The sequence below is a fragment of the Emydura macquarii genome, unplaced genomic scaffold (genome assembly GCF_026122565.2).
Source record: "Emydura macquarii macquarii isolate MOO-44397 ecotype Brisbane River unplaced genomic scaffold, CSIRO-AGI_Emac_v2 contig_2768, whole genome shotgun sequence".
Lineage (NCBI taxonomy): Eukaryota > Metazoa > Chordata > Testudines > Chelidae > Emydura > Emydura macquarii.
In genome coordinates this window covers 19710123-19719475 of record NW_027132905.1, presented here as the reverse complement: position 1 = coordinate 19719475, position 9353 = coordinate 19710123, and positions in this window count along the sequence as shown.

Below are 9353 nucleotides of genomic sequence, written 5' to 3'. Positions count from 1 at the left end.
CTGTGCCTCTGTTTCTTCTCTCATCCTTCATCTGTCTTGTCTTTTACACTGTGAGCTCTTTGAGTCAGGAACTGTCTCACTATGCATTTGTACTGTTCCTAGCACAGTGAGGCTCCACTCTTGACAGCAGCCTCTAGACACTACAATATTAATAATATATTTAATTATTTCATGGCACAAACATTTATGGTTTAGCCTAGTCTGGAACAAATGTTTATGGAGGAATGTCTATATTAACATTTACAGAGGTTTTAGCTAACCATGAGTTTATTGGCAATCAATAAACTCCAGTTACAATAGAGCCACAAATCTAGTCTAGATATATCTTTATCGACAGTGTGTGAGTGGTCAAGGACTGGATTTCCATCGAGGCTAAAGCATATGATAAAGATGTGCTGATGAAATGTATATATTTGTTTGCTGAGCCATGGACTCCAGCTACCAGTGCTATCAATCTGGTGTCTTTGATAGATAGCAATTCTCTTTTAAAAGAAAATATCTCAAAAGGAATAAGTTATCTTCCAATTATGGTACATAATAGAACTATTAACCTGAATTACTCCATAGGGATTAAAAAGCATTCAGCAAATAATATTAATTGCTTTAATTACCTTCCTTGATTACTTGTTGCTAACCCTATGGGTGACGATTACTGTTATATTTTTATTTGCTTAAAGCTGTTGCATGGAGTAGCTTTGTCCTTCTCCTTCTCTGTATTTTATAGCTCTTTGCCTCTACTGAGGCAAGTTTTTCTGGGTCTATGACTTTCCATTTGAAAAATTCATTCCGAGTACAATTAGGGTTTGTCATCATCCTATTTCAGAAAAAAATATTCTTCCGTTCATTCCTCCTCAATTGTAATTTTGAAGATATTTGTCCTGTTTGCCTTCCCTTTATCTCTTTTATCTCTTTTTAAGGCATGAACATGATTATTGTATACAGATCCTAGTGAAACAGGTGAGAGTAAAATAAGAGACAGTGCTACTTCTTTCTCTAATTTATATTCCAGTTCTGTCTCTCCACAGCTCTGATTCTGATTTTCATTTCCCTTCTGCATGACAGCAAGCACTGGAGTGAAGTTTGTGGATTTTGAGCTGTAACTCCCAAATCCCTAGTCTGGTCATTATGATGGAGCACTCATCCTATCTAGCGTATCTGCTTTTTCATGGGGGTGGGGGTGGGAATTTTAGTGGTTTGGGTTGTTTTGATAAAGGATCATACATTTTCTCTGCACTGAACTGCTATTGTCATCCTGTAAGCCTAGGTAGTAAAACAATACTATCAACCATTTTGAATCACATCAATCCTCATTAACTGTGACTATCATTTTAACAGCAGCAGAAGACTATGTACAATGATATTTTCGCTAAAAACTGTCATCCAAGTCACATGAGTAGAATCAGCTGCTATCCTTGCAGCCCTCAATTTTTTTCTTGTTGAAAATTTTACTTTATTTAACACTTTTGCTCCTCTGTTTTTAACTGATTTCCAAGGAATGCTATATCAATTTCAGCTCTGACTGCTGAGGCATAACGCCAAAAGGCTAAAGCTGATTATCCTAATAAGGGTTGAACCTTCCCATCAGATCTACTGGGCAGATATCAGCTAAGCAATAGATACAATGGGCACAATGCAGAAATGTGGCTTCTCCACATGCTTTTTTCCCTCCAGATCGGGGGCTTCCACTCGCTGCTTGGCTCTGATTACAGTGATGGCCAAAAGGGGTGTGATCTGGCCACAAAGGGCTGGCCCATTAGATTACTGCACCAACATGGAGATTCTCCCTCCTCAATATTAAAGGAAAATGAAGGCCATATCATATGTAATGCCATATCAGATGACTAAACATTAAAGCTTTAGGATAAGTATACACTCCATAGGTTTCTTCATTGAAGGACTGGAGGCAATTCACTTTTCCACTCTCTGCAGCAGGAGCCTTGGCAGTATCTCACTCTTCTTCCCCAAACAAGAACTTTTCCACCTCCCTAGTACTCACTTTCCCACCCCTCCAAGTGCACCAAATGCTGATACTGTGTCTCCTCTTTGCTACCATGGCTGTGCTTTCCTCTTTCAGACATGCCAGTTACTCACCACCGCTAGGGTATGTTAACATACCAAAGGCTGTGCACAGACTAGCCTACACAAACCGGCTTGAATCCAGTTTCCATGCATAACAACATCAGTGAAGGGAGTCCATCGTGGGCTTCAGTGTGGGTAGTACAACCTGGTACAGACCCTGGGTATGTATTTAGCTCACTAGCCCACTACTATTGTCACCCGTGCTAAGTGGATTCAAGCTAGCTCAGGTGTACAGCTTTTGCTGTGTAGATATACTCTTAGCGTCAGCTGCCACTATCTCTCTCCAGCTGGCATTTTCCAGGATTGGGAACAAGTATCATGAAAAGGCAGGATATAATGGGATTCTGCTTTGTCCCCAGGATAGCAGGCCTTAGTAGACTGTTTATAACTCAGGCAAATTTTAGCTCAACAAAGCTTCCCTTAGGAAAGACAAGGTCCAGATAATCAAAGAAGATCTTATAAAATGTTTACACTGGAACTGAGACTGTAGCACTCTAATCCTGTCTCAGAAGGGCAGAGAAGGCATTTGACCCAATACAACAGTTATACCTGTTTTCAGAATTACACCTCATAGGATTTGGAGATTAATTTATCTCCTGGCTAAAGCTATGTGCTCAGCCTCATCTTCCATAGTCAGAATGAACAGCTTTAATCCAGAGCCCTTCAAACTGAACATGGGCTTCTGGGTTTTCACCAGTGGTTGCCTGAACACTGGAACAGTGACCTAACAAAATATGCAATCCCCTTTAGCATTTCTATGTTGCATATGCATATAAATAGCATAAATATAGATGTCATGATACCATATCTCCTTACATGCAGATTTTTTTCTTGCTACTCACCTCTAAATCAAATGCTTTAGTACTGCCATTCTTTGAGGTGATACAAAAAATAGAGGTTGCAATTTCTTAATCTCAGACCACCCATCACCATCATAAATTAGAATTGAGGAAGAAAAGCTTTAACTGTGATCCTTCAGTGGCCTCACTTTGCCGGAGGATCAGCTGTAGTGGAGTACCATGGGCCTTGTTCCCATCCCACTCACCGTAACCAGCCTCAACATGCCCCACTATACTCCTTCCTTTCTCTGGTGCTATAGGTGGGGGAAACAGCTAGAACAGAAGACTACTCTGGAGTCCTTCATTGGCCATTTGTGGACAGTTTATGTCTGTGCTGTTTGATTTGTGCAGAATAATTTTGGGTGAAAACCTGGTTCCCAGGTTTTATGGTCTACAGCATACCCTTTTATTGCACCTCAGAATTACAATCTCTACTGTCTTAGAATGAGACGATGGCTATGCCTATACTATGTGCTAGTGATCTGATTCCCAGCTCACATAGACATACTCCTGCTAGCTTGAAGGGAGCTAGCACCAGAATAAATAATAGTGTAGCTTTCAGGTAGCAGCAGTGGTGGTGTGGCTTAGCCATGGGAGCACAAACCCTGAAACCTGTGGGTAAATACTCAGCACTGCTGAGCCATACCACCACTGCTGTTTACCATGCATGCTCATGTTCACTGTCATCAAGCTAGCACAAGTAAGTGTATGTGAAGTGGGAATCACACCCTTAGCTCGTAGTGTAGATGTACCCAGTGACACCCACATACTCTGGATCCCAGTTTCAAACATTTCCATCTACTCAGCCAATGGGTATGATGAGTGGAAATGGAGAAAGAAGGTCAGGATTCAGGAGAGGCCTTGTTCAGGGCATCACAAAGGGGGCTCAGGAATGCAAACAGGTTGAGCTGTTATCACTCAGCTCCTTGCTGAGTGGCCATCATTGCTCGCTAACACCCTACAGTCTATTTCCTACAATCCTGCCTGCTTGCCACATCACTTATTGCTAATGAAAGACTAGTGAAAGCTATTACCAAAACTTGAGTCCAAATGGCCCATCTGAATCATGAAGGAACCTCTTTTGTCTGTGGCGCTTGACTCCTTGAACCAAGGCAAGCTCCCCCACTGCAAATCATGACCTTCTTTGACTTTTCAGCTACCTCAGGGGCTGACCATTGACTGCTAAGCCTGGGATAAATTCCCAGTGCAGTCAAGGTCTAAACAACCCCCCAACTCCTTTCTTTCCTAGACTCCAAGAAAAATATATTGAGTTTTCATGAAATTATAATGATGAGGAAATAATGGAGGGATGTTGGAAACAACAAAACACTTTTTCTTTTCAAATGCATTTTTTGTGAAAACAAAAGGCAGTGTTGACTACAGATAAGTAGGCAGCAGAGTATGAGGGGCTGTAGCCCCTTGTCTATTCCTTTCTATGGTATACCCTTTTTTTCTGAATAGATCAGGAATGGCTAAACATGTTTTGTCATTTAGGCCATATATGGTCATTACAAGTCAAAACTCTGGGGCACAGCTGTCTCTGGACTATTTCACCCTAATGCTGATGCAGTCTGCCTTGGGCCACAAACTCTTTCCCCAAGACCTTTGTGGTTTTTAATCTAGTAGTCCCTTATGGCACAAAGCAATCTGTCATTTCAGCTTTGTTTCAGGCCTTGCTCTTGCCTCTGTCCTTAATAAATCTTGTCAATGGCAAAAGCAAAACAGAAACAGGTAACTGCAAGATCTGTTGCTACTCTGAACAGAAACAGCTGATACGCAGAAAGAACATGCATGGAAATTGCAGCTGTATTACACAGTACTGGACCAGTTTGCAGTAGGCACTTAGAGGCTTTAGTTAGGCCACCACTTATTCTCAGTGTGGAAAGGAAAGTCAATGTGTGGAGGAGGAAAGGAGAGGGTCATTAGGTTGTGCAGAGAGATCAGGCAAAATAATACAAAGGTAACTGGGAGGTAGTTTAATTGGGGGAGAGGGAATGAACTGATTTTGGCACTACTCAGATGTAGGCATCTTCAATGAACATTCCATTTCATAGGTTCATTTAAGAACATGGATACAGCAGAAATTATTGATTCATGCCTGCAGGTGCATGGGTTTGCAATCTACACAACAAAGGTATTTCCAGAAAGTCATAGGTTTATTGTAACTGGGTAGATGAAATGTGATTGAACCGTGTATCAGTACCAAGAGTCTGCGATGCTTTTGTGTTCATAGCTATATAACAAATTATGTTTCGGTATGTTGTTTCACAGGTAGGACTGGGGATATTTCAACACACACACTCCTCTTGGGTGAGAATGAGCAGCAACTTTTTCAGTGTTATCAGTTTAGAAAATATAGTTTGATAGAACCTTGTACTCTACAATCTCCAGTATATCAATAATTACAGTGTGACTATTGAGCATTGGCCAGTGTGCTCCTGGTCCTTGCACAGTAAAAGGAGGAGGGTCCTGGAGGGCACAAAGAGGAGCAGAAGGAGGCAGGGCCTCCTTTGTGCTGGCCTATATTGCTGAGCTACTCTAATGTACCAGAGGCCTATTGAAGTCAATGGGATTATTTCTATTGATATCAATGGGCCACCGAAAAGTAATCCTACCGTCTCAGTGGATGATGAAGCTGATGCACTATACCTGTGAGTTTGGGGAAAGATTCCTGGAGGCGCCAGTACTTTTCAGTTCTTCTACTTTAGTTTGGCTACAAACCGAAAACTTTCCCCTGTAGTTTAGAAGGGACTGTGGCCCAACTTGACTCTCCCATCAGCTTATGCAAAGCTACTGTTCCTCTAGACGGATTTGGTTTTGTTTTTCAATTCTCTGTCCAACCACTAAGGCAATGTTTAAGTAAGTGCAAGTTAGGAGGAGAACAACTAGTTAATTGGGAAGAAAAGTGAACTATATATCCCATATCTACAAGGCATATTAGTCATTTGAATACTAGGCTTAGCATGATGTTGCTAGATTTAGACTTGTACTTCAAAGTCCCTCCTCTCCACCCCCTGCACCTTTACTTAAATATGCAGCACATATTAGGGAAATTAGGGATATTACCAAAGTATATGCTGCCCTTATCATCATCCCGAGGTTAATTTGTGTATCTAAGGGCAAACTGTTTTAGTGCATTTTCCGTAGTATATTAGTCATAAAAAGAATTCTGTTTATATACATATCCATGCTCCATCATTTTCTAACAATAGCTACAGCCAGTGAAAGGGAAATCTTGTTCTTCTCTGTGAATTGCCATAGGATCTTGCTTCACACTTGCTATGCAGTTCTCTCATGGTATTCTTTTCTGAAGACTTCAGTGCCATAGGGCAACTGGCTGTATTTAGTAATTTTCTACATCAATAGTTTTGCCTTTTGGACTCCAAAATTGATTTTCCGCATTTTAGCATGTCTTTACAAGTGTGTCCCTTAACCTATTGCACTACAGTGGCCAGTGGCATGAGCAGCAGAGGATGTGTAATGTAGACAGAAGCTTTTTGGTCATCAGAAGTGGCAGATTCAGAAATATCAGCTTGAGTACAGCAAACTGAGACAGTTCATCTGTAGTAAACTACAGTCTGAAATCAATAAGTACCTAGGACGTTCAAACTAATGGAAGCTTCCTCTTTGTTCAGGAAACCTATGTCAGACCTTGCAAACCACACAAGTTTTGGAATTTACCTGCACTTAGGTAAACATGCCAATGTTGAAATGAATAACTAAAATGTTTTCAAAGTACCTAAACTTCTTATGCTAGACCCCAATCTTAGATACTGTTACACTTTCTCACATGCCTCCCTAATATGTCTGGGAAGAGCACCCCATAAAAAATTGTTAAGCAACTGTGTTATCTTCTTTTAAATTCCTCTTTAAAACTACCTGTGCCATAATGCCTGCATATTACCTCTGTCTACATGGTTTGGCTGGTGGCCAGGTATATGACACACCTGACTGATGAGACTACTAATTTAGCAAATTTACCAATCTTTATTATTGCTTTTCAACCATCAGATACATTTTTTCTCTTTATCTATGTATTATGTCTTTGTTTTTCTCAGTTGCACAGTGCCTAACAGAATGTGGCCTGAATCCCTGATGCAGGACTGTAAATGTTAAATAAGAAATAAAGATAATACCTGGTGCTTATGAAATATAAGTTGTTTTATTAAACCCTGTTATAATCTTGGCCTTCACAATAAATGGCAACTTTTCAGAATGGAGAGAGATAAATAGTGGTGTTCCCCAAGGGTCTGTACTGGGACCAGTACCATTCAACATATTCATAAATGATCTGGAAAAAGGGGTAAACAGTGAGGTGGGAAAATTTACAGATGATACAAAAGTCCTCATGATAGTTAAATCCAAAGCAGGCTGTGAAGAGTTACAAAGATATCTCACAAAACTGGGTGACTGAATTTATCAGCATTGCATCTCCTGTGCCCTTTGATTGCCCAAAGTAATGCACATTGGAAAACATAATCCCAACTATACATATAAAATGATGAGGTATAAATTAGCTGTTACCACTCAAGAAAGAGATCTTGGCGTCATTGTGGATAATTCTCTAAAACTTCCACTCAATGTGCAGCAGCAATCAAAAAGGCTTAACAGAATGTTGAGAATCATTAGTAAAGAGGTAGATAATGGGATAGAAAATGTTGTATTGCCGTTTTATAAATCCATAGTATGCTCACATCTAGAATACTGTGTGCAGATCCCATTTCAAAATATATGGGAATTGGAAAAGGTACAGAAAAAGACAACAGAAATGATTAGAGTTATGGGAAAACTTCCATATGAGGAGAGATTAATAAGACTGGGACTTTTCAGCTTGAAAGAGACGACTAACGGGGGATGTGATAGATGTCTACAAAATCATGACTGGTGTGGAGAAAGTTATAGGGAAGTGTTATTTACTCCTTCTCATAACACAAGAACTAGGGGTTACCAAAGGAAATTAATAGGCAGCAGGTTTAAAACAAACAAAAGGAAGTATTTTGTCACACCACACACACTCGAACTCTGGAACTCTTTTCCAGAAGATGTTGTGAAGTCCAAGACTATAACAAGGTTCAAAAAGAACTAGATAAATTCATGGGGGATAGGTCCATCAATGGCTATTAGCCAGAATAGGCAGGAATTGCTATTTGCCAGAGGCTGGGAATGACCACCAGAATGGATCACTTGGTGATTACCCGTTTCGTTCATTTCCTCTGAAGAATGTATCATTGGCCACTGTCTGAAGACAGGATACTGTGCTAGATGGACCATTGGTCTTACCCAGTATGGCCATTCTTATGTTCTTAAGATGTAACTGGCTTAAACTGAAGCAAGGGATATTTAGGTTAGACATTAGCAAAACTTTCCTAATTGTAAAGCTAGTTAAGCACTAGAACAAATGAAGTTTGTGGAACAAACATCTGTCAGGGATGGTCTAGATAATATTTAGTCCTGCCTCAATTCAGGGGACTGGACTAGATGACTTAGAAGGGTCCCTTCCAGTCCTGCATTTCTATGATTTGACAATTCTATGAAGGATGATCTTGTGGTTAAGGTACTGGATTGGATCTCGAGAATTCTGGGTTCAGTACACATTTCTATCCTAGACTTCCTGTGTAACCTTGACCAAGTCACTTAATTTTTCTCCATTAAATGAGCATAATGATATTTCCATTTCCTTATCCTGTATCTTGAATATATTTTCCCCAAGACAGAGAATGTATCTTACTTAATGTTTGCACAGTGCCTAACACAATGGGACCCCTATCTTGCTTGAGGCCTTTTGTTGCCATCACAGTGCAAATAATAACAATAAGAATAAGTTATGTTTTTAAATGTTCAGATTTTGCCCTGTTGACTTTATGTTCAACATGCTGCATTGATCTAACCTCCTAGCAGACCTTACCACATTAATAATATACTATAGTATAATTGTTTCAAAAGTGAATGAATGAATGAATAAATTAATTTCCTATTTGCACTGACCCTAAAATTCGGATGTAATAAATCCTTTATTCTACCAAGCAAACATTCCTGAAAATTTAAAAACTAACAACAATAAAACAAAAGAATAGCTAATAACCTTCACTGCTTGTTGGGTATAATGGCTTGTCTGACATTCTTTAGAGCCAATATTTACCTTTTATCGTTGGTTAGTGTCTCCTGAGACTCATTCTTTCTGTAATTCCCATTAAGAGGCAGTAGTAAAACAGCCTGTTGTCTTACTACTCTTTGTATTAAGTACACTACATTTAGTTATAAATAAGCAGATTTGTACTGCACAAGAGAATCATTATTAACCCTTATCTCTAAATATATCTAAATAAATGAGTCATGCCATAGTGATAGATTTCCTTTCATTTACATTTTGGACCAACCATATTTAATTGGTGTTTTCTACAACTGCATTGTCATGTTGCTTAGGTTCAATACGTA